The 25,268-nt window shown below is 39.5% G+C and overlaps 1 protein-coding gene and 1 pseudogene across 8 annotated transcripts in view; one reads left to right on the top strand and one right to left on the bottom strand.

Annotated features, from left to right (window-relative positions):
• GREB1L (GREB1 like retinoic acid receptor coactivator) overlaps positions 1-25,268 on the top strand; it is a 275,717-nt gene that overhangs the window by 91,363 nt on the left and 159,086 nt on the right. For 6 of the 8 annotated variants that reach the window (XM_047697252.1, XM_047697257.1, XM_047697256.1 and 3 more), the window contains one exon: positions 11,904-12,005. The exons of the other annotated variants lie outside the window; for them this stretch is intronic. The gene's annotated coding sequence lies outside the window, so the exon portion shown is untranslated. The remainder of the gene's footprint in view (positions 1-11,903; positions 12,006-25,268) is intronic. 8 annotated transcript variants of the gene reach the window in all.
• LOC125081747 (proline-rich protein 3-like) lies at positions 18,883-24,924 on the bottom strand (annotated as a pseudogene).

The following is a 25,268-nucleotide window of genomic DNA, read 5'->3' as shown; positions in this document are numbered from 1 at the left end:
CTGTTTCCAGCCGCTGTGTCACTCTGGCCTGCCCTGTTCTTCTTTGCTTGTTCTGTCTGATGTCCTCATTCTTTTCTCTTGGTCATTCAGAAGTGTCTGCTTAGCTCAATTTATTGGGTCTACCCCTTTTTTAGCACCAAAGACTGCTATAGCACACGCACACGCGCACGTTTGTGTGTGTGTGTGTGTGTGTGTGTGTGTGTGAAGATAAACCCAGTGGGGTGCCTGGGTGGCTCAGTCAGTTAAATATCCACCGTTAGCTTGGGTCAATATCCCAGCATTGGGCTCCCTGCTCAGCAGTAGGTCTGCTTCTCCTTCCTCCTGTTCTTGTGCTCTCATTCACTCTCTCTCTCCCTCTCAAATAAAGAAATAATTTTTTTTTAAGATTTTTAAATTTATTATTTGACAGAGAGAAACACAGCAAGATAGGGGACACAAGCAGGGGGAGTGGGAGAAGGAGAAGCAGGTTTCCCCCTGAGCAGAGAGCCCCATGCAGGGCTCGATCCCAGGACACCACAATCATGACCTAAGCCAAAGGCAGATGCCTAATGACTGAGCCACCCAGGAACCCCAAGAAATAAAATCTTAAAAGAAAAAAAAAAACATAAACTCCCAGAAATAGAGCTGAAAGTACCCACTTGGAGAGTTGTATAAATGAGGGGGAAAAAGGCAACAGAGAATCTGTAATGATCTTTTGTATGTCCTGAGTGTTTGCCAAATGCCAGGATTTACATTTAATCCTTACAGCATCCTGGAATGTATAGGCTCCATTATCATCCCTAATCTACAGATGAAGTAACTGAGACAAAGAGTGACTGAATCATATGCACCCATGGAAACAGGGGAGCTGGAATCCGGTGAATGCATGTCTTAATCCAATGTCAGTTCTGTGAACACATTTAGTGTTAAACATTTGTAATGGACCACTCTACAATTTATCCTTGTTTTAAAAAGGTATCTCTGAAGGGCAAAATACTAAAATATTTGTTTTTCCCTGAGTTTTTGTGACCACTGGTAGGGTGTTTTGTTTTGTTCTGGCTTTATTTTTTAAAGATTTATTTTTTCTAGAGCAATTTTAGGTTCATAGCAAAATTAAGAGGAAGGTACAGAGATTTCCCATGTACACTGGTGGGTTTTTCTTATTAAGGATTTAGTTCCAAGGATCATTATAGACAAGAGAGTATTCCTCTTGAACTTGGACTTAATCTCAAGGTCCCCTTCCAAGGTATTACCCACCTGGCCTTGGACAGAACTAACAGCCTATTACTCGGTTTCCATTCTAACTAGCTAAAGTGTTTATTGATCTGGATAAGGTGCCATACGCTGTATAGAAGACAAACAAAAACAATGAAGAATGGTCCTTGTCACCCACCCCTTCTACCTCAGCACAGACACAATCCCTTTGGGAAGACAAGCCATTCACAAAAGACCTGTTAACCAACAATGTAGAGCTGTTGGTGATGCAAGCCCTGAGGAGATTTCTGGGTCCTCAGCTAGTGACAGAGTTCCCCATTAGCACTCTGAATTCCTCCATCTGGCCCTCTCTCCCATGTCCCTATAATAACGCTCATTCTCCATTGATTTCCAGCTTCTCTAAATTCATACTCTATAATCTATTCTACACTCAAACTGCTTAGGGTCCCTCATTACCACAAAAGATTTCCCTAGATCTTTATCCTGGATATACTTCTTTCCCCCTAAATCTTCAGAGAGATAATCAGTCCTGAGGATAACTCTGTAATTTAAGAAAAACCAAAACCAGTTTGCTCATGGCCCACAGAACATGTGGGTCCTGGCTGTGGGCCAGCCACCAGTTGTTGTGCTCAGCTGGAGGAGGCCCCAGATAGTTCAGGCACTGACTGTCTGTCCTTCCAACCGTCCCAACGGAAGCCCCAATGAGCGGGGGCCCTGGCCCATGAGAGCTGGCCTCACTGTTTAGGGGTTGGAAGGATAAACAAATATCTTCACAGGGTGCGTCCAAGAACTGAGTAGTCAAGGTCATTGTGGTGCAAGCAGAACACATGGTGTCAGTGTGTCCTAGTGTCTGGGCTCGAGTGGCCTTTCTTGGCAGCATCTGTAAAGAACACAGAGCATGCTGTAACCTCTACTGTTGATGCTGGGTGTGCTTTTACCACAGCTTAGTGAGATTTCTAGATCTGTTTCCATTTCGTGTAGATTGCTTTGAAAGGGGAGCCAGGGTTGCATTTTCTGTGGGTCGGGACCTTGCCCAGTGTGCTTGGCTCCTCCACTTGACTCCAACCTGTAGTGCTCTTGTTCACTAGTTCCACCCAAGGAAGTGGCAGGTCCTCACAAGGGGTCTCAAATGGCTTCCGTTTCTTACACAGACAGGGGTCAGAGTACCTGAATATACCTAAATCTCTGAAAAAAACTCCACTATGATGAGTCTGGAAAAAAATTTTTTAAGAGAGCCTTGGTACCACTCTCTTCTTTGACACACCTCATTTGTACCACTTTCTTCTTTGATACACCTCATTTTCCCGATGGTAACATAATGCACTTTTTTTGTTTTTTTGTTTTTTGTTTTCCCAAATCGCCACCATGTAGGTAAGAAGTACTGAGTAACTGTTAGGATAAAAAAGTTTCTGACTTTTCTTGTCTTTTAATGGGAATGTCCATCTACTTACAGTCTAGTCTGTAACACTTTTGAATACACATAGACTGTTTCATGACTTGGAGAATATTTTCTTTTCAAAATAGACACCAGGCCAACTTATCTGCAAAGTTTAAATCAGTGCCTTGTCATTAGCAAACTTCACTTACTAGTTTTAGTCAAGTCTAAGCTGCACAATGGTTGAATTGGCGACCATTATATTTGTTTAACTGCTGTAAAGTAAGTTTGCAACAATGGACGCTTGCACTTAAATAGCCTGCAGAGCACTGGGGCCCTATCAATCATGCAGAGATTTCCCTCCTGCTGTCTCTTCTGATGGACAATTCTGCTGATGTGGATATTCAAAAAGAAGGGATCAGGAAGAACAGATGATGGATAAAGACAATCTTCTGTCTTGAGAGGAAATCGGAGAAATCCTTTTAAGGAATTTCTTTGTCATGGTGTCAGAAGATTAATTATGCTCGTGTGAGAACAGCTTTCTCATTGGGTGAAAAGAGACATTATCCTTCTGACTTGTGACAGATTTTTTTTTTTTTTTTCAAAGAAAGAGAGTTAAAGATTTCAGAGTATCTGAAATCTTCTTCTCTTATATCTTTCTTGGTTTCCCTGTGAAAACTTATTTTTCTCTTATTTCCAGGTGCTTGACTGGTTCAAGGCTAGGTAGTTGAAATTTCCCAGAAATCTAATGTCTGGAAGGAGGCACGACAATGTACACACACACACACCTCTATGCGCTACACACATGCACACACCTGCACATGTGCATTCATTACTAATTGTACCCATTGTTAATACTCTGTTCAGTGTGTTAGTTTAGAGACTTGGTGAATACTGTATCACCAGTGGCATACTTTTACATCTGAGCCTTGAGAATAGATTTGCAGTGACTGCTCCACTCTAGACACTTCCCTACCTTTCCTGGGGCCTCAACACTATTGCTATGAAATGGTAACTACACTCTGGTTTTAAATTAAAAAAACAAAAACAAAAAACTATTCGATTGCATGAAAAATATCTTTAAATTTAGCATTAAATGTTAGCTGATGTTAGCAACTGTAATTTTTGCAGTAACAACAGTCATTATAGGGCCAGATGCAGATCTTTGTGAGAATTCATAGCAAAGACCCAGTAAGTATGTCTTACTTTAACTCACACTTGATAGTAGTATTTAGAAGAACAGACTTAAGTTCAAAATGTGGGATTCTTGAGTTTCACACAGGATCTAAAATTTTGTGGATTACCAGTTCTATTTTTGGTTATTTTTAAAGATGATAAACCAAAGTGATGATTTTCATGAAACACACAGAGTGTTTAAGAAACAATACCAGGAAACAGAGTTCCAGAAGTAGATGCAATCCCTTTTCTCCTTCCTTTAGAAAGAAGGGCCATTTTGCATTTTGTCTTACTTAAAGAAAATCATCCCGTTACCCCTCTTTTGCTTTCTATCAGGATGAGTTTACCTTTAAGAGGGATTTAATTAAAACTGGAGGTGACTAATCTTGATGACATAGGACATTTAAAGAAAAAAAATTTACTAATTAATAAAAAATATAGCCAATTATAGAAAATGTTTCCTTCTTTGTCTTTCTGACCCTGCTGTTAAAGGAGAACAATCAATTTATCACCACCAGCTGCATGAATTCAATGGAAAGGAACTTTGGGTTTTCTCCTTCCTAAACCCTTGCTGAATTGTTCTGGCAGTACATAAAAGTGGGTCATTTGTACCCAAAATACTTTACCAATGCTCCATTAATTTTAGTGATGGTGTTCTCTTTTTTCCTGCAAGAAGCATGATGAGGGGATATTATGGGGAAAAAAGAGAAGTAAGCATTTTTTTTAATGGATGTGTAAAAGAAGAGGGAAAAGCCATTTAACATTTTGTAGCCTGTTGTGTTTTGTTTTTTGGGGTTTTTTTGCTAATGAATACAAGATCAAAATATCAATGATTGTTTTGTAGTGTATTTTATATTATTTATTAATAGCATGTAATACCGTGAGGATTAAGAAGAATATTTTGACAATTTGTGAAAAAGATAGCATTTGTCTTGGATATATACCAAGAAGATCTTTAGACTAGAAACAAATGGTGTGTCAGACCAAAATAATGTGAAAAGATAGATGAATCAAGGACAAAAGATGTTTTCCTTTGGTTATTTTGTTTTAAATGTTAAAGTTTTATCACTCTGCTGCTTAATCACAATGATAAAAAGGAAAAATAAACTAATCTAAGATTCAGGGTTTCTCAGCTGTTAAACGGATCTTATGAAGAACTGGGCTATAGTCTCTATAATGTGCTTTGTATTTCTTAAAATAATATCTTTAATAAATTGTTTTCTATCTAAACAGCATGAGAATGCTAGATGCGCCATCTCATTGACCTTCCTCTTGGTCTTCTGTGTTGATTGGCAGGTTTCAAAGGTTAAACTAGCTACAGATGAAATGTAATTATTAGTGACTTGGTTCCTTTCCAGATCCCTCTGGAAACTGCAGTAAGCCAACTTTGTTCATTTATAAAAAAGAAAGAAAAGTCATTCCCTGAGCAGTTTGGAATGGGAAGCAGCCGCTGTCTCCTTCCTTCTTACCTAAATAAACAACTAAATGGAAAAATAAACTTTACTTTTTCACATCTGGTACAAAGCTTCCTCTTTTGTTGAAAGTTCACATGCTCTCTTTGTTATGCCTGGTCGTGTGATTCAGGTGTCTTCCTTCCTTCTGTAAAGCGACTTGTGTAATTATAATGAGGAAAGACTCTGACTGTTTTAACAGTCCAAGAGCATCATTATACAGAAACAAACAAAACCCTCGTATTGGGAATGACATCAGATGATGTTTGACCCAGCCTCCCACATATCTGTTAGTGGTAAAGCAACAACGGGACCTTATGTTAATGATACAGCTGGAAAACTAGAATAGGCAAACATATTCTGCTGGGTCTCCCTTCAGTCAAGCCAGATTATACTTATTTGTGTCTGAGTTCTTCTTAATGTGACTAAACTTTCAATTTCCCTTTATGGCATACACAGACCGACAACCCAGAGCAGAATGTCAAAGGCAACAGTACTGTGATTCTGAGGCACACTGGTATTTACTAACCACCAGGATACTGCTAATCATCAAAATTTACCTTTGCAGACTCCCCATATGTCTTTCTGTCCTCACCTCTACCCTTTTGTGCTCCTAGACCATTTACTCAGAACTCCCCTCCCTTCTGTAGTGAACTACTTTAATAATTGGTATTTAGTAATTTTGCAGTTTTTCTGTTTAAAATTTTCCATGAAATGGGAGTGGCATTTGCAGTCTTCTTTCCCTTAGAATTCCACAGGCTCGATGCCTTTTAGATAGAATTGAACATTCCACAATGTTCTTTAGCTATACAACCTTCATGTAACACAGAATCAAATTACTATTACTTGAAACTTGGTTTGAAGCTATTGGGGTGGTGGAATATAAAACCTAGAGGAGTTGGGTTTTGTTTTTTTTTGGGGGGGGGTTGCTAAATGTAATGTTTCATCCAAAGCATTTTTATGAGGTTTTACAAGAATAGAATTACCCTAGGAAATTTTGGGGATTGTTTTCAATGTGCCAATTGATTTTTTTTTTTTTAGGTTTTACAATTAAAAACCTAGTGTCTGATTTTTTAGGATGTTTTTGTTCCCTGCTAGGGACAGTCTGAGAGGAAGAGGTAAAGGTCAAATGCCACAGGCATCCAAAAATTGGTGGGGGTGTACATGATACTCATCCCAGGAGCAATTTGCTGTTGTTACAGCAAAATGGCTTATGACTTTTCTAACTCTCTTGTGCTCTTAGGTACCATCTTTGATCATAACTAGAGTGGCAGGGGGGTTAGGAGGCACCATCATTTTTTTTTCCCCCTTTTCCAAAGGAAGAGATTGAAGCAAAAAGTAGTCAAGTAGCCAGTCCTAAGATCAGAAAATGAGGGTTTTTTTTTTTTTCTTTCTTTTTAAGGTGTCTGACATATTGTTATAAATAAGCATCCCATTTAACAATCATATGCAATTTTGATCCTCCCCTCTTTTCTCTTTTTTCCAAATAAGTGATTTTCAAACTTGAATGTCATAGAATAATCTGGGGTTAGGGTTGCCTATTTGCTAAATATAGCAACACTTTCCGAGGTATCCAAAATGCAGATTCCTGAGTCCTTATCTAGCAAGTGACTCAGCAGTCTCTGAGAGAGAGAGGGTAAGGAACCTACATGGTGAATATGTTCTTCAGGTGATTCTGATGCACTAGACTTTGTGAGAAACACTGATCTAATGAATGGTGAGATTTAATGGGCATGTCTCAATGTCTCAATGGGCATATTGGTTTCATCAGGAAAAATCAGTAGTTGTTCCAGCCAGATTTTCTGTTTAGTTACATTCAGGTCACATATAGGCCATGCTGAAGCAGTTGCTGAAACAAATGGGAACGTCCGTTCTATTCTTCCTCATATGACTCGTGATTTTCACTCAGCGCTTTCTACCATCGCCACCATTACTGTCACACTAGCAAAGGACTTGAAGAGCCTCTTTGGGTACCCAGATTGGCAGGACTACCCACCCTACCTCACCTGATTACTGTTGATTATCTTTTTTTTTTTTTAAGATTTTATTTATTTATTCGACAGAGATCACAAGTAGGCAGAGAGGCAGGTGGGGGTGGGGGGGAAGCATGTTTCCTGCTGAGCAGAGAGCCCGATGCGGGACTCGATTCCAGGACCCTGGAATCATGACCTGAGCCGAAGGCAGGGGCTTTAACCCACTGAGCCACCCAGGCGCCCTATTGATTATCTTCATCCATAGGTGTGATCACCTGTTTTTTTCCTGCTATTCTTTTTTTTTTTTTTTAAGATTTTATTTATATTTGTGGCAGAGAGGGAGAGAGAGAAGCACACAAGCAGGGGGAGTGGCAGGGAGAAGCAAGTACCCCATTGAGCAAGGAGCCTGATGCGGTACTCAGTGCCAGGACCTCAGGATCATGACCTGAGCAGAAGGCAGATGCTTAACCAGCTGAGGCACCCAGGCATCCCATCTTCCTGCTATTCTTTTTAGGGCTCTCCTTCATTTCTTTACTTTCTATCCCCAACTAAGGAGCGCTTTGTCTTTCAACTTCTATACAGTTAGTCCACATAACTCAACTCCATTAATCAGAAAATTCCTTATATTTTGCTTCTCAACAGAGATTTTTCCCAGGGTGGGTAAGGGAAGGAAAAGTAATAAGGAAGAGTGAAGATCATATTTCTGGATGAAAAGTTGTCATTATGGATTAAGCTTTAAATTTATCTTTTTTAAAAAAAGATTTTATTTGAGAGAGAAAGAGAGTCAGTGAGCACGTGATCATGTGCATGTGTACGTGGCAGGAGGGGAAGAGGGAAGAGGGAGAGAATCTTCAAGCAGACTCTCCACTGAGTCCAGAGCGGGATGTGGGCCTCAATCCCACAACCCATGAGATTATGACCTGAGCCGAAACCAAGGGTCAGACGCCTAACCGACTGAGCCACCTAGACGCCCTAAACTTTAAATTTATCTTATTAGAAAATTTGAAGTTTAAAAAATATAACTAGTAAAGCCAGAACTTAATTATATATAATTATATATGAATGGAGTGAGATAGGAATCACATTTTCTTTTAGTCTGACTTCTGTAGTAGACCAGATATAACTTAAAAAACTACTTTCAAATCTCAATAATGGATATCATTCTGACCTCAGAACTCCTTAGTTAGGATATTTATAATTTGTGTAAGTAAATTCATGTTTAACCAATGTAACATTTGTTATTTGTCTCTTGAGTTTTAATTAACAATCTTGGTTACAGGTTGGTCCGTTTTACCTATTTTTTCTGTTAGAGAACATAGTGTGACTTCGCTTGAAGAATGCACATATAGGGGTTAAAAGGATGTAGGTTTTGGTATCAGCGCTTTCTCAAATAAGCCACTCAATCTTTTGGAGTCTGTATTCTCCTAACAAATATAATATGCATCTCAGGAAGTTATTGTGAGGATTAAAGGGAGTAAAGTGTATGAAAGCTCTTATAGTTCTGAGGTGTTTTTAGGAAATTTTGGTTAATTTAGATTCTGGTTCCATCTAATGACAATTAGGAAACCTTTCTCAGCCTTAAGATAAGATAATGTTTTGCGGGTCTGTTATTTTCATAAGTTTTTTCATGTGTGACCAACGTAAAATAATCACATCCTTATAAAGATCTAGCAGCTACGGCATTATAATTATGTCTCGATTTTATTCTCATTGTCTTTTTTTTTAATTATAAAGGATACATTATGGCCATTACCATACTAAATGGTATGGGTTTGTTTGATCATATATCTATTTTTTGCTTCATTTGCTTGCTTCTAAGATCCCTCCCAGTTCAGCCCACGCTCCACATCCCTACCCAGAGGAGCTGATGATAAAGGAATATGATGGGGTCTCCACCACCACAGCTGCTCACATAGTAGCCCAATAGGGAAAGAAGTTGGTTCTGGAGGCAGAGGACATACATTCAAGTACCTTGCTACTTCTGAGTGTGGTAGTCTTTAAAAGATTAACTAAGATCATATACATGAAAGAACTCTATAAAAGGATAATTCTTCCTATAGTTAGGGATTTCTGTAAGGAAGAGTATTAACATTGATTGTATGCCTAGTATGTGCCAGGTGCTTCACATATATTATCTACCATAACCCTATGAGGCAGGAAATATTATTCTCATTTTATAGATAACTAGCCTCGAGCCACGTGATTCTAAAGTGGTAGAGCATGATTCGAACTGAGTTTATCACTCCCCACACCACCTGTCTTCACTGATTTAGAAGCAGCTCAGGTCAGGCTCTTCTTGGTCCTGCCTCTTAACTACCAAGGAGAGAGGGAAGGGGCAATTGAGTCAATGAAAGGAGACACTCCACAAATGCAGTCAGCAAATTCAGAGCTGAGAAAATACTCTGGTACTGACTTGATAAGACATATTTCTGCCACTGTCTATGTGACAAAACTGAAAAGTCTAGAGAAACCGCAGCACTAGTAAGGGTTTGAGGGAGTTAGGGGTGAGGATTGTGCCCCTCGTCCGCAGTAAACTTGAAATGTGACTCAGCTACCAGTCTCTTTACTTTTCTACTTCCTTCTGTCAAACAAGGGTGATCGATTATATTTTTTAAATAAACTTTACAAAAATTTTAAGTCTTACAATAATGTTGCTATGATTATGTAATTTCTAAACCTAGAGGAGAGGTAAAGCCAGGAAGCTGTTAGGAGTTCAGACTCACTGAACTATTCCAATGTGTTTCCACTTGAACATACGTGAAGTCAAAGTTTTCACCTGGCCTGATAGTTGCAGGTGACATCCACTCATTCAGTGTGAACGTTTCCTTCTGTGTTAGTAAGCCTTGCTTATGACCCTGTTAGGGTTTGACAACACAATGCGAGTACCTCTCAAAGGGAAAGGGGGAGCTGAACTACTTGTGTTCTTGGTGAGAAGTAATTATTTATCAAACTGAGGAGATATGATAAGAAATTGATTTTCAAATAAAAATTACAGGGAAAGGGGTGCCTGGGTGGCTCAGTGGGCTAAAGCCTCTGCCTTCAGCTCAGGTCATGATCTCAGGGTCCTGGGATCGAGCCCCGAGAATCGAGCTCTCTGCTCAGCAGGGAGCCTGCTTCCTCCTCTCTCTCTGCCTGCCTCTCTGCCTACTTGTGATCTCTGTCTGTCAAATAAATAAATAAAATCTTAAAAAAAAAAAAAGAAAAGAAATTACAGGGAAAGGTTCTCATTATTATACCTCAAATTTGACTTACAGGCTTTTAGGACTATTTAAATAATCAGAACCCTTCTTGCCTGTCTGCTTATCTGTTATTGATAGGGGGTCTTTTGTAATACATTTGTAAAATTTCAGACTGATTGACAGTCTGTACACCTGAATATTATTCATTGAGTGGAAGGCCATTTGACCCAGTAGTATTCATCTTGTCAGTGACCATGTCTTCTGACAGGACTTTCGATAAGTAATTATTTCTACTTTATATCAGCATTATTCAGCTTAGCACTATGGATATCTAGTGAATAAAACTGGCAAACAATATTGGAAGTTATTAAAATTTGTGAACATAACTCCCTAACTCTCCTCTCAAAACAAGAGAAAACAAACAGCAGCAAATATCAGCTTCCTCCACACAGAAGTAAATAGGGTTTTCCTTCCGCATTTTCAAATTTAAGCATCTCCACTGTAGTTGAGTTCAAACTTTGCGGCAAGAGCCAAACAGGCATGGAAAGTGATGGAAAATGTCCAGGAAATTACACTGTGGCCTAATGTTTTGCTGCCTTTCATTTTCATACTTTAAAGTTTTACTTATTTTCTTTGTAAATGAGGCAACAACATGGAAGAAAAAGAATCACGTACAATTGGAGAGAGTCAAGTTTTTCTAGTTGGTATTAAAAGGACTAGTACTTGTAAGCAGAGTGGTACCTTGAAATGATGTGTGTAACAAATTCTAAAGTCATTACAAGCCTTCAAAATGTCAGGAAGATTAAAAGGGAAAAGGGCCAGCATATCTGGTTCATGAATTTTGGTTAGGAACAAGTTATATTCAAGAACCATGTTTAGGTCCCTATTCTTCTAGGATCAGTTCTTCAAACACAACTTAGATGGAATTTTTTTTTTAAATAATTACACTTAAGCACCTGATGATCTGATAAAGACAATTTCTTAATGTGTCAAAATGAGCTCTTTGTATCTTGTTTGAATCTTTTGTTGTCTTAAGCTAATCTTCTTTAGGGTTCTCAAATCCAGGCATTTTACAATGCAGACTCTAGCAATGGCATTCATTTGGAATGCTGCCTTTTGTTTACTAGCTTTCCCAGACCCTCACTGCTTCCTTTGGTCATCTGGTGTCTTCACTAATGTGATTGGTACTCCTAGGCTCTGCAGGTAGCCACAAGCCTTTATAAGTGGGATTTACAATGGGACTCACCACCCTGGCTGCTAATGAAGGGAACCACAGGGATTTTGTTTTGTTTTTTCTATCTGTCTTCCAAAAGAGTGAAGGAAAATTGAGTTTTGGGTTTGCTAATTCCCTGTTTTCCATTTACTTTAATTTTTACAATTGATTTACTGTCGTGTAAAAATACAAGTATTTTCGTTTAGGAGTCAAATGTTTCATCTGCTAGCCTTTCATGCTAATCACGGAATTGTTTATTATTGAACCTGGAAAGAACAAAGTGGGGTCTCTGTTTAAACTCAACCAACTGGCATTTCACCTTCATCTGTTTTTGTCTTTCAGGCGATTTTTGACCAATTTGGTTGTTTTAAAAAAAAAAGGCATATGACTGGAAACCTTGGATTCTACTACAAGCCTTGCCATTTAGTACTTCTGTAACTTTGAGTAAGTCACTTACACTCTTTGATTTCTCTTCTGAAAAAAAAAAAAAAAAGGAAAGTGTTACCAAGGTACATATGAGATCTGAGATGGTGTTTCATATTCTAGCTTTCTTCTCTTTTTACTAGCAAAGTGAATGGCAGTGTCCTTTTGTTTGATTTTTGGATAAGCCTACCATTGAAAAACATCTTGTATCTATTACATGTTTTAATCGGCAAAGCAATAATTAAATATAAAACATCAGTGTCTTCATTTTAGAGGTAATATGCTCTATAGATTAGAGCCTAACCTTATAGAGATTGGGATTTATTTGCCATTTTTCCAGTTGTGAAACATGGCACCATGTTTTTTTTTTTATTATTTATTTAAATGTAGCTGACATATTATATTATATTAGTTTCAGGTATACAACATAGTGATTCAACAGTTATATACATTATGAAATGCTCACCATAAGTGCAATTACCATGTGTCATCATAAAAATTTCTTACATTATCCACTATATTCCCCATGCTATATATTTTTCATTCCCTTGATTGATTGATTTTTTTTTTAGAGAGAGAGAGTATGCACACAAGCATTTGTGGGAGGGGGAAAAAGGGGGCACTAACGGAGGGGGAGAGAGAGAATCTTAAGCAGGCTGCACACCCAGTGAGGAGCTTAACATAGGGCTCAATCTCATGACCCTGGGATCATGACCTGAGCCAAAATCAAGAGTTGAGCGCTTAACAGACTGAGCCACCCTGGCGCTCCTTGACTTACTTATTTTATAACTGGAAGTTTGTACCTCTTAATCCCTTTGACCTATTTTGCCCATCCCCCTAACCTCCTCTCCTCTGGCAACCACCAGTTTATTCTCTATATTTATGAATCTATTTCTGGTTTCTGTCTATTTGTTCCTTTGTTTTGTTTTTTAAATTCCACATATAATTTAAGTCATATGGTATTTGTGTCTCTGATTTATTTCACTTGCAATCCATGTTTTAATTGTGCTTTTTAAGGCCGTGTTCTCAAATGTGGTTTAAAGGTCTTCCAGGTATCATGGAATTTTGGGATTTTATTTTATTTTTATTTGTTTGGGGTTCTTTTGGGGGGAGGGTGCTGGTCACTTTTTTTTTTTTTTGAATCTTTGGATTTAAGAATAAGAAGGGACATCAGCAATCATCAGGTCCAATCCTTTGAGTTTTACCAATATGGATTCAGCAGACCCAGAAATGCTTCGTAGCTCCTCCATGGTCAAAGAGCCTAGAGACCTGTTGGTAGGGTCCAAACTCCAAAGTCAAAATGTTATGTACTTGGTGGAGGTATCCTAACTACCTCTTAATGAAAAATAGAACAAAAGGTTGAGAGGAGGGGATTGTTTATTCCAAGTCTGAAAACTTAAGAAATCACTGCTTGATAGAATTAGAGAGTTGGTTAGTTTCCACTTTGCAGCTTCTAGGTTAAAGTTGATCCCACAAATGTTTAACGAAAGACTGTGGATGAGGTATTGAACTGAGGTGACGTTCCTGCAAAACTGTTGAAAAGTCACAATTCCTGCCCTCAGAGATTCTGCAGTCTAACCTGGAGATAAAACAAGTACATAATAGAGAATAAAAACTATGAAAAACACAGATTTTCGACAGGCAAAGAACTTGGGAGTTTTCAGAGTCTCAAAGAACTTTGAGGATTTCAAAGTCCAAAGGGGAGGTGGACTTAAATAGAACCTGATAGGTCAAGTGTTCATTAGCAGATCAAAGGTAAATTCAGGGTGCTCTGGGGACTCCCAGGCAAGGTCTTACATCTGAGTGGAAGAAAAAAAAGAACTAGTAGACTGATAAAATGTTTGCAAGTTTTCCTGTTCTTTTGTTGGTTATTGCTGCTAGAGAAAACCCCTCAACCATGCAGACTGATACCAACAATAAATTCATTCTCTCTCACCCTAAATACAACTTAACTATATCTTTGAATTGAGTGCCCTTGGTGAGTTCCTCTCTTTTTTCTCTAATCAATTATTCTAAATCTACTTCACTCTCCTTAAGCCTGTACCCAGCTGCCTTGATTTAGGTGACTTCTAAGTATTAGTGATGCTAAGTGCTCTCTCTCCAACCCTGCATCCCTCTAAATTTCAAATTTCTCTATCACATTGCTGCTAGATCTCTCTACTTGGATATTTCTTCTCAAAATCAATCTATCTAAGACATGAAATGTATCACCTTCCGTTCAAAACCTCATCTTCTTCCTCCACGTGCCCTCAGTTAGAGGAGGTACCAACATTCTCCCCAATCTGCACTTAAGAAACATGCAAATGTAGAAAGAATGTCCAGTTAGGAGGCTGTAATCATCCAAAGCACTGTACTCCATTAAATACACTATATTTAATACATTTTCTGTAATTGCATGAGAGAGATCATAGTCAAGTGATCAAAACCATGGCTTTAGGGGCACCTGGGTGGCTCAGTGGGTTAAAACCTCTGCCTTAGGCTCAGGTCATGATCCCAGAGTCCTGGGATCGAGCCCCACATTGGGCTCTCTGCTCAGCGGGGAGCCTGCTTCCTCCTCTCTCTCAGCCTGCCTCTCTGCCTACTTGTGATCTCTGTCTGTCAAATAAATAAATAAAATCTTAAAAAACAAAACAAGGGACGCCTGGGTGGCTCAGTTGGTTGGACCACTGCCTTCAGCTCAGGTCATGATCCTGGGAGTCCCGGGATTGAGTCCCGCATCGGGCTCCCAGCTCCATGGGGAGTCTGCTTCTCTCTCTGACCTTCTCCTTGCTCATGCTCTCTCTCGCTGTCTCTCTCTCAAATAAATAAATAAATAAAAATCTTTAAAAAAAAAACAAAACATGGCTTTAGGGGCTCTTTGCTCTCAGTCCATACAACATGCAACTCTTAATCCTCGGGTCATGAGTTCGAGCCCCACATTGGGTGTAGAGCCTATTAAAACAAAACCAAACCAAACCATGGCTTTAAAGGTAGATCTGTGCATGATTCCTGGTACCATAACTTACCAGCTAGCCAAGTGACCTTGAGCAAATTATTAAACTTTCTTAGACTGGGCTACCTCATCTGAAAAGTGGGGACATAGTAATACTTAAAGGGTATTTGGAGGGTTAAATGAGGTATCACATATGAAACTTTCAGCAATGATAGTCCTAAGATCTAGGAGAGCAAAGACCATTTCTCTCTTGTTCACCATTGTATCTGCAGGACCTGGCACAGAGAAGGTACTCAGTAAATGTTTATTGAATGAATATGTGAGGTAGTGCCTGCCTGAATTGAAGTACTAACAGTGGGGATGGAGAAAAATATGCAAGATAGAGACCTAAGCTTCACCCTGAATTACTTGTCCATTCTATTGGTTACCAACTCCTACTGATTTAATTCCTAAGTATTTCTTAGGTCTCCCCATCTTCTGTAACGCTACCCTAACTGCACCCCTGCAGGCATCATGATCCCTCACCAGGACTATAGTGGAAACTTCTAAGCACTCCCCTGCATCCTGTTTTGCCTCCTCATGGACCCCCTCCAGACTGCCACAGAAGAATCTATTCAAAGCTGAAATGGAAATGTCATTTCTTGAACAACCTTTCATGTAGCTAGTTTTTATCCATAAGATCCAGTCTTTGCTTCTCACACCTGGGTCTACATTTTCATATTCCTTTCCTACCATTCCCTCTCTCACTTTCGATAGTCTAGTAATTGTAGACTGGTCTTGTCTTCAGAACATACCGTGTCATTTCATGTCTTCATGCTTTTGAGAGGGGCTTGCTTATTCTTTCAACGCCCTTTTCTCCTGTATCAGTTAGGATTACATTTGTCTGCAAATGACAAGAAACACTAAATACCAAGTTCAAAGTTTGTTTCTTTCCCGCATAAACAAAAGTTTGGAGGTAATTGTCTACAGCTGGTAAAGCATCTCTGCTGTCATCAGGGACCCAGGCCCCTGCCCTGAGATTCTTCCATTGATGTATCTTCCATCTGTCCCTCTCTCCTTTCTCTGTCCTTATGAGACATTCTTCCATTAATCATCACCTCTCTTCAGTATCACCACCTCTCCATTTCTTTGGAGGGAAAAAAATCATCCTCTGGGCATCTCTTGTTCAAATATCTCTTTCCTGCCATTCTGCCTTTCCAGCAGCTACCTCCTGATTTCTGTCCTCGTTCGCCACACTTCTTGAAGGACTAATTGCTACATGGCACATGGTCCTATTTGACCTCCCCTACCTGTTGAAACTGCTAACTACCTCCCATTTCCCCAAACTCTCTTGTCCCTTGGCCTTCACAACCCCATAGGTTCCTGGTTTCCTCCCTACTTCTCCCTACTGCTCCTTCATCTGCAAAGAGGTTTTCCTCTTTCTTTGCTTGACTCTCAAATGATGGTGTTTCTCAGACTTCCCTCCTTCACCCTCTTATTCCACATACTTTCTTTGTGATGGAAGTCCCCAGGTAATCTCCCCAGTACTGATAGCAATTATCTGTATGGCAGCTCTCTGTTTCTAGGGTCTGTTTGTTGAGTTCCCAATCCTGACCTTGAGTCCTGAATTTCTAACTGCCTATCTGAAGGGCTCCTCTTCTGTGTTCCTTCCACCCCTGATTAGGTACAATCACCATCAACTCCTCTTAGACTCTTCAGAAACCTTTATCTAGTCTCTAATCCAACTTTCATATTACCTCAGAGTTATCTTCTACTTTTAAAATATCTAATTATGGGACACCTGGGTGGCTCAGTTGGTTAAGAAGCTGCCTTCGGCTCAGGTCATGATCCCAGCGTCCTGGGATCGAGTCCCACATCGGGCTCCTTGCTCGTCAGGGAACCTGCTTCTCCCTCTGCCTCTGCCTGCCATTCTGTCTGCCTGTGCTCACTCTCTCCCTCTCTCTCTCTGACAAATAAATAAATAAAATCTTTAAAATAAAATAAAATAAAATATCTAATTATGTTAATTTTTTGAAAGCTTCCATTGGCTTTCTCCTGCTTCTGGGATAAAATTCAAATTCCTGACTTGGCATTTAAGGTCCCTTGCAGACTGTCCCCGACCTATTTTTTATTTGTTTCTACTACATTTGTTACTTATACCAAAAGAAATGTTAAAAAGAAAAAAAATCTATTCTCAGGGTAGCTCAATTAGTCAAGCATCTGACTCTTGATGACTCTTGATCTCAGCTCGGGTCTCTCTTTTTTTTTTTTTTTGAGAGCTAGAGAAGGAGAGAGAGAGCATGATCGGGGTGAAAGGCAGAAAGAAAAGCAGGCTCTCTGCTGAGCAGTGAGCCCCACATGGGGCTTGATCCTGGAACTCCAGGATCATGACCTGGGCTGAAGGCAGACACTTAACCGACTGAGCCACCCATGCTCCCCTCAGCTCAGGTCTTGATCTCAACTCAGGTCTTGATCTTGGGGTAGTTGAGTTCAAGTCCCACTCTGGGCTCCGTGCTGGACATGGAATCTACTTAAAAAAAAAAAAGCTTAAAAAAATTTTTCTCAGCTCTCCAATAGCTGTCATCCCTTCCTTTTACCCACACAACTCCTGACTCATTTCCTTAGGGCCACTTCAAAACTAAACCTGTTCACTGCCATTTTCATAGAAAATAGCCAGTGCGGGACACCTGAGTGGCTCAGTCATTAAGCATCTGCCTTCCACTCAGGTCATGATCCCAGGGTTCTGGGACTGAGTCCTGCATCAGGCTTCCTGTTCAGTGGGGAGCCTACTTCTCCCTCTCCCACTCCCCCTGCTTGTATTCCTTCTCTTGCAGTCTCTCTCTCTCTGTCAAATAAATAAATAAAATCTTGAAAGAAAGAAAGAAAGAAAGAAAGAAAGAAAGAAAGAAAGGGAAAGGAAAGGAAAGGAAAGGAAAGGAAAGGAAAGGAAAGGAGCAAGTACCAGGAATGTGGGGAAGAAGTTGAGAAGAAGGTGACAGTACTGTCCAGGTTCCACCAGATGTGGGCCAGGTAGAGATTCACAGGATTCAGATAGAAGGGCTGATAGCCTCACAATGATAGAGTCTAAAGTGGGTTGGAGAGGACATGGTGTAAGCCTGTCAGAGTCTTTAAAGGGCATCTCTTTAAAGAGCTGTGTCAAACCCAGTAAAACTGACACCAACAGAAGAGTGGAGAGAACCGGGGAGGCAGTCTTGTGGAAAGTTTGACAGTTCTCCCTTGCTGGGAGGTGCAGAAAATCTGGAGGGCACAATTTTGGACAGAAAACCTTACTCTAGTGTTGGGAAGTCACAAAAGTGCCGCAGACACTGAGAAAGGCTACAAGGGGACACAGAGTTTCACAGGGCACAGTGATCACAGACCAGAGCAGCAGGGGATCATGCTACTGATTCAGAAACTATAAAATTCAAAAACAGGAAGAGTCGCCTTTTGGGGAGTAGCCCTGTACCAGTTATCCAAACTTACCCCAGGTCAGACAACCCGGTGGGTTTCACAGAGCAGCTGGCAACATGGAGAGAGGAGCAGGTGCGTGTCACGTAAAAAGGATTTAAAACAAACAGCTAGAAGAAAAGAATGGTAGAAAACTGCTCCTTGGCTCTTAGGAATTGAGGGCAGTACTGGGGCTGGGTGGACACATGCACAAGAAACAGCACCAAAGAGGTTTCCTGTTTAGCAATCAGTTGCTGAGGGGGAAGAAGATCCAGGGGGCATGTAACAGGAAAAAAGCTGGGGTTCTGTAGGCAAGTCTCTGGAGGCTTAATAAAAAAAAAAAAAAAAAAAAAGGTGTGCACACTGCAGACCAGTGATGAAATGGCTCTGGGCCCCAATGGGGGACGAGGCAAATGGGGGTGGGTGTCATTGACAGTGATGAGTAGAATAGCCTCATAGTAGACATCACAGGGCCACAGGGAAAGATATGCCTATTAGGTCACATAGGGCTCCTTCCAGCATGGATGGGAAGGCACAGTCTCACACAGAAGGTCTGTTGATACCTGGATGGTAGAAGGCTCAAAGGTCCTCCTATCAACAGTGGCCCTTTTTGGCAGTGTCAGCGGAGAGGGTGGTCAAATTTGTTTTCCATAACCTGGGGTACATCTTTTGGGTGAGCAGATATTCTTGATAAGAAACCAACTTTTGAGCCTTTGAGGATTTTTTTTTTTTGCTCTTTGGGAAAAAGCCTTTTCTGGAAAGACATTTATGGCCTAGCCCGGTAAAAGGAAATTCAGCATTGGCCCCCCATCAACCATGATCAATGGGCCATACCTGATGCTTAAGCCTCCCAGAGTGAGCTTCTGCCCTAGGAAGGAGGTAGGAGACTCAGTTGTGGTGGAATAATTGGTTCCCTTGATAATGGAGAACCTCTTTTCCATTCTTTTTTGTCTGGTTCTTTTCGTTCCACATCGTGTTTATGAGATTGTTCATTACAGCATAGCATCCCATTGCACATGCAACAACTTATTTATCCATTCTATTGATGGTGGACCTGCAGGTGAATTTCAGTTTGGGGCTGGCTTGGCGTCACCAGGCTTTCCATTGGCCACAGTGGGGAGGGTCAAGAAGGTTGGGTGGTCTGATGGGACTCCCATCTTCCTCATCTCCAGTCTCTTCCTGCTCTCACAGTAGTGCCTGCTGCTTCTGATTCTGCTTCTTTCATTGTGGCAATGGTCACAGCAGGTTGTGGAGGGCGATGAATCCCCAGCCTCCAGCTCAACCCCTCCCTCCAACAATGAACCTTCAGTATTTCTAAAATGCACTATGACTTTGACATTCTGCTCTATTGGCCTGTGTGATCCTCCCAATTCTGTTTAATAAACCCTTTAAAGCCACCCAAATGTCATCTCTCCTTTGATGTTTTCTTCATTTCTCTTGACAGAAGTGCTATAATCTCTGTACTTTTACAGTACTTTGTTCTTACTTCTAGTGAATATTTACACATTTTTATGTCTTTCACCTTTAGATTGGAATTGCTTTGAGATTGGGGATGGCCTTAATTATCCTTCCTAGCACAGTTCACAGTACTTCCTAGGTAAATAAATGAAAATAATCAAATCAGGTATTAGGAATAGCTTTTACTCTAATAATCATGAGTTTTATTTTAGGCATACTAATTTTGGACATATTGAGTTGATATATTGAGGTTGGGTGAAGAGCAGCAACTCAGAAAAGATTTTATGGCCAATGAAGAAGATGTAGGAGTTACCAACAAAGACAGTAATAAACACTGATTGGGTCCCACATTTCTCAGCTATGGTCTAAAGAAAGAATGTTTATAGGAGGTATAGAAAGGGTTGGAAGTTGGAATTTGGGGTATGCAGGAGAATATCCATAGACATCTTTGTTGGAAAAAATAAAAAATAAAACATAGTTGACCCTTTTGCTTGGGGTTCAAGAAATAGGTGGATTAAGGGCTGCCTGGGTGGCTCCGTGGGTTAAGCCTCTGCCTTCGGCTCAGGTCGTGGTCTCGGGGTCCTGGGATCAAGCCCCACATCAGGCTTTCTGCTTGGCAGGGAGCATGCTTCTCCCTCTCTCTGCCTGCCTCTCTGTCTACTTGTGATCTCTCTCTCTGTCAGATAAATAAATAAAATCTTTAAAAAAAAGAAATAGATGGATCAAAAGATGTTCATTCGGTTTCCTCTAAGATTAGAAGCTACTTATGCAAAATTTTCATCCCAGGCTCCTGTTCAGCTGCTTCAAACCCTTGTCCATTTTTCATCTTCACATCTCTTCTTTTCTGTGGTGTGCGTGTGTGTGTTTCTGCCTATTTTGCAAAAGCAAGAGAGAGTGGGAAAGGTGAAAATATCTATTTTTCCCTTTAAAAAAATGATAAACTGGGTGACTGTGTGACTCAGTGGGTTAAGCCTCTGCCTTTGGTCATGATCTCAGGGTCCTGGGATTGAGCCCCACATTGGGCTCTCTGCTCAATGGGAATCCTGCTTCCCCCTCTCTCTCTGCCTGACTCCCTGCCCACTTGTGATCTTTCTCTCGTTCTGTCAAAAAAATAAATAAAATTTATAAAAAATTTTTAAAAATGACAAACTAAAAAAACTGAAAAACTTTTTTTTAATAGAAAAATAACATTTTGGGGGTTCTAATTATTTAGATAGGTTTGTTTTTGTTTTTAACTTACTTTCCTTTGCTTTCTTAGTGCCTCTAGGAAATAAACACTGGCTTATATAGATTATCTAATTAAAAAGATAAAGTGAGTTCTGTGTTTCCATACAACTCCTTAACATTTTAAAAAATTGATAAATGTTTAAAAATTGATAAATTTTAAGTATAAAAATTAAAACTGCATGGAAAAAAACAACAGCAAGCACCAAAAGCAAAGGCAAAATGCAAAATGGCAAACAGGGGGGAAATGTTGTCCCCATATCATACACAAAAGACAAAATTCGTTAATATATAGAAAGCTCTTACAAATCAAGAATAAAACCAGCAACCAAGTTAAAAATGGATAAAAACTAGAAGTTTCAGAGAAGAAAATTTAAGGGCTTTTGAATATTTGAAAAGATATTTAATTTCATCCATAATAAGAAAAATACAGTCTAAAACTACATTGAGATACTATTTTTCAACTGTCCAATTGACAAAGATCCAAAAGTAAGTAATATTCTACATTGTTGAAGGTATGGGGATCCATAAATTGATAATGGGAATATAAATCGATTCAGCCATTATTAGTTCAACCCTCACTTGGTGTCTCTTTATCAGGGATTATTTCCAGCCCAGTTTTTCTCTGCTTTTGGCAGTTTCCTATTTGATGTGGACCTTAGAAAAACTGAAGTTCAATTGAAAATATTTCTAATGTGTGGGAAAAATGAAGACTGCCTTGTGTATGCCAAAACCAAACCAAACCAAACCAGGGCAGTTTGGCAATATTTAACAAAATTAAATCTGGATATATCCTTTGACCAGCAATTTTGCTTCTAGGAATTTATCCACTAAATTTGTGTATATTAATTAGCACAGGATTGATTATTATAATATCTTTAGTAATAACAAAGATTGTGAATTACATATCTATCATTAGGGGTCTAGTTTGAAATAATCATGGTAGAGGGGTGCCTGGATGGCTGTCTGTTAAGCATCTGACCATTGATTTTGGCTCAGGTCATGATCTCAGGGTCATGATATGCAGCCCCATATCACCTCAGTCCCTGAGCTCAGCAGGGAGTCTGGTTGAGATTCTCTCTCCCCTTCTGTCTCTGCCCCTCTCCCCTCTGTGCACTCTCCCTCTCAAATAAATAAATCTTTTTAAAAAATCATTCCCAGGGAGTTCTCTGAGGCCACAAAAAAGAATGAGGAAGATCTTTATGTGCTTATGTAGAAAGAGCTCCAAAATACTTATTTATTATTTTTTTCAACATGATAAGTGTACTTTTTAATATCTATCACCTATTTTCCCCATCCTTCCACCTACCTCCCTTCTGGTAACCATCAATTTATTCTCTATAGTTAAGAGCCTGTTCCTGGGCGCCTGGGTGACTCTGTGGATTAAGCTTCTGCTTTTGGCTCAGGTCATGATTCCAGGGTCCTGGGATCAAGCCCCACATCAGGCTCCCTGCTGGGCCGGAAGCCTGCTTCTCCCTCTCCCACTCCCCCTTGCTTGTGTTTCCTCTCTCTCTGTCAAATAAATAAATAAAATCTTTTAAAAAAAAAGATCTTGTTTCTTGGCTTGTCTCTCTCTCTTTTTTCCCTTTCCTGATTTGTTTTGTTTCTTAAATTCCACATATGAGTGAAATCATATGGTATTTGTCTTTTTCTGACTTATTTTGCTTAGCATACTCTATAGATCCGTCCATCTCATTCCAAATGGTAAGACTGCATTCTTTTTATGGATGAGTAATATTCCATTATATAATATTCCACATCTTCTTTATCCATTCATCTATCACTAGACCTAGGGCTGCTTCCACAGTTTGGCTGTTGTAGATAATTCTGCAATAAACATGTAAGGGTGCATATATCCCTTTAAATTAATGTTTTTGTGTTTGGGGGCTAATTACCCAGTAGTGTAATTCCTGGATCCTGGAACAGTTCTATTTTTAATTTTTTAAAAAAGATTTTTTTCAATTATTTGGCAGAAAGAGTTCATAAGTAGACAGAGAGGCAGGCAAAGGGTGGGGGGAAGCAGACTCCCTGCCGAGCAGAGAGCCCGATGAGGGGCTCGATCCCAGGACCCTGAGATCATGACCCAAGCTGAAGGCAGAGGCTTTAACCCACTGAGCCACCCAGGCGCCCCTATTTTTAATTTTTTGAGGAACCTCCAAACTGTCTTCTACAGTGGCTGCACCCAGTTTGCATTCCCACCAACTGTGCATGAGGGTTCCTTTTTCTCCAGATCCTTGTTAATACTTGTTGTTTCTTGAGTTTTTGATTTTAGCCATTCTGCCAGTTGTGAGGTAGAATCTCGTTGTTTTGATTTGCATTTTCCTAATAGTGATGTTGAGCATCTTTTCATGTGTCTGTTGGCCATCTGTAAAATCTTTTCTGGAGAAATGTCTGTTCATATCTTCTGCCCATTTTTAATTAGATAATTTGTTTTTTGGGTGTTGAGTTGCATAAGTTCTTTATATATTTTAGATACTAACCCTTTATCGGATACGTCATTTGCAAATATCTTCTCCCATTCAGGTGGTTGCCTTTTAGTTCTATTGATTGTTTCCTTCACTGTGCAGAAACTTTTTATTTTGACGTAGTCCCAATAGTTTGTTTTTGTTTTTGTTTCCTTTGCCTCAGAGGAGATATCTAGAGTGATGTTATTACAGCCGTTGTCAGAGAAATTATTTCATGGATTCTCTTCAAGGATTTTTATGGTTTCAGGTCTCACATTTAGGTCCTTATTGCAGTTTGAGTTTATTTTTGGGTATGGTGAAGGAAAGTGGTCCAGTTTCATTCTTTTACATGTAGCTGACCAGTTTTCCCACTACCATTTGTTGAAATGACTGTCTTTTTCCCCATTGTATATTCATTTTTTCTTTACCAAAGATTACTTGACTATATAACTGTGGGTTTACTTCTGGGCTTTCTGTTCTATTCTGTTGATCTATGTGACTATTTTTTTATGCCAGTAATATATCATACTATACAATTTTAATTACTATCACTTTGTAATATAACTTGAACTCTAGAATTCAGTTTTGTTCTTCTTTCAAGATTACCTTTGCTATTTTGGGTCTTTAGTGGGTCCATACAAATTTTAGGATTGTTTGTTCTAGTTCTGTGAAACATAGTTTTGGCATTTTGAAAGGGACTGCATTAAATCTGTAGATTACTTTGGGTAGTATAGACATTTTAACAATATTTGTTCTTCCAACCCATAAGCAGGGAATGTCCTTCTATTTGATTATATCATCTTCAGTTTCTTTCACCAGTATTTTGTAGTTTAGGTCTTTCAGGTTTTTAACCTTTTTGGTTAAGTTTAGTCCTTGGCATTTTATTATTTTTAGTGCAATTGTAAATGGGCTTGTTTTCTTAATTTCTCTTTCTGCTGCTTCATTCATAGTGTACAGAACAGATTTCTGTACATTGATTTTTTTATCCTATGACCTTACTGAATTCACTTATTAGTTCTAGTAGTTTTCTGGTGAAGTCCTTAGGGTTTTCTATATATATCATATCAACTGCAAATAGTGAAAATTTTACTTCTTCCTTACCAGTTTGGATGCCTTTTATTTCTTTTTGTTGTCTGATTGCTGTGGCTAGGACTTCCAGTGCTATGCTGAATAAAAGTGGTGAGAGTGGACATCCTTGTCTTGTTCCTGACCTTAAGGTATAAGCTCTGTTTTCCCCCATTGTGTATGACATTAGCTGTGGGTGTCATGTAATAATTCTTATAGATAAAGTTGACTTGGACTGTCTCTGATGAGCTTCTCATTCTCATGCTAGCCCTACATTTTCAATTACTAAATTATTCAAATAGTACGAGTTACTGCTACATAGGAGGATACCACAAAGGTGTTATAGTACCAATAATGGGCAAACCCAGAAAAACATAGTCCCTACCTTCATGTAGCTTAGAATTTAATAGGGAAGACAAACATTAATCATGCAAATGATATAGCTCATCAGTGAGTTAATGCTAGGAAGGATAGGAATAAGGTCCTATGAGAGCTTTTAGCAAGGACTAAGGGGATCAGAGAAGCAAAGCTTGAGATCTAAAAGGATAAGGAGATTTTAGTTGGCAAAAGTGAAAGATAAGATGGAATTACAGACAGAAGGAGCATAACTGTTTAAAGGTTGGTCACTGTTGCTGGAACACAGCATTTAGGAAAGAACAGGGCAGGATAAGGCTAGAGAGATGGGCAGAGTTATTTACAAAATTGATTTTTATCCTTAGAGTAATATAAAACCAT

The sequence above is a fragment of the Lutra lutra genome, chromosome 12, assembly GCF_902655055.1.
Source record: "Lutra lutra chromosome 12, mLutLut1.2, whole genome shotgun sequence".
Classification (NCBI taxonomy): domain Eukaryota; kingdom Metazoa; phylum Chordata; class Mammalia; order Carnivora; family Mustelidae; genus Lutra; species Lutra lutra.
This window is presented reverse-complemented; position numbering and strand designations above follow the sequence as displayed.